This window comes from Rhinolophus sinicus, linkage group LG10 (genome assembly GCF_036562045.2).
Source record: "Rhinolophus sinicus isolate RSC01 linkage group LG10, ASM3656204v1, whole genome shotgun sequence".
Lineage (NCBI taxonomy): Eukaryota > Metazoa > Chordata > Mammalia > Chiroptera > Rhinolophidae > Rhinolophus > Rhinolophus sinicus.
This window is the reverse complement of record NC_133759.1, coordinates 8,585,917-8,586,451: the sequence shown is the minus strand read 5'-3', so window position 1 is coordinate 8,586,451 and position 535 is coordinate 8,585,917.

The window sequence follows — 535 nt, the reverse complement described above, 5'->3', positions numbered from 1 at the left end:
TGCTCCGCCCTGTGGCCTAATAGGTGCCCCTGCGCCCCCCTCCCTCCACACACACCTAGTTCCTGGAGCCAAAGAACTCTGGTGGGGGAGGGGGACGGTGGAGGGCAGACTGGGCAGGGGAGAAGGAAAGGTGCCTGGGCAGGTCTTGGCAATGGGAAAGAGGACACCCAGCCCACAGCCACCTCCCGAGTCTACCTGGTGCTGCTTCCCGCTGGGATGTTCCTTCTCTCCCATTCGTCTGCAAGCCCCTGGAGAGTTGCCCTCCTTCTGGTCTCGTGCCTCCTACAGCGTGGGACACAGAGCAGGGGTCCTAAGGTGAATATTTGTGCATCATCTTGACGGTGACACTCACCTTTCCTTTAGCACATAGTGTCTAAAGTATCTGGGAGCCAGTTAGGGCAAGCAAACCCCCCTCCATCTTGGCGCAGCAGCCAGCCTGGAGGTCTAAAGAGGAACTACTGCCTCGCCTGAGGTGAGCAGCAGCCTGGGACAGCTGGAGAGGTAGCAGAGGCTGCCCGTGGGGTCCCTCCCGGCC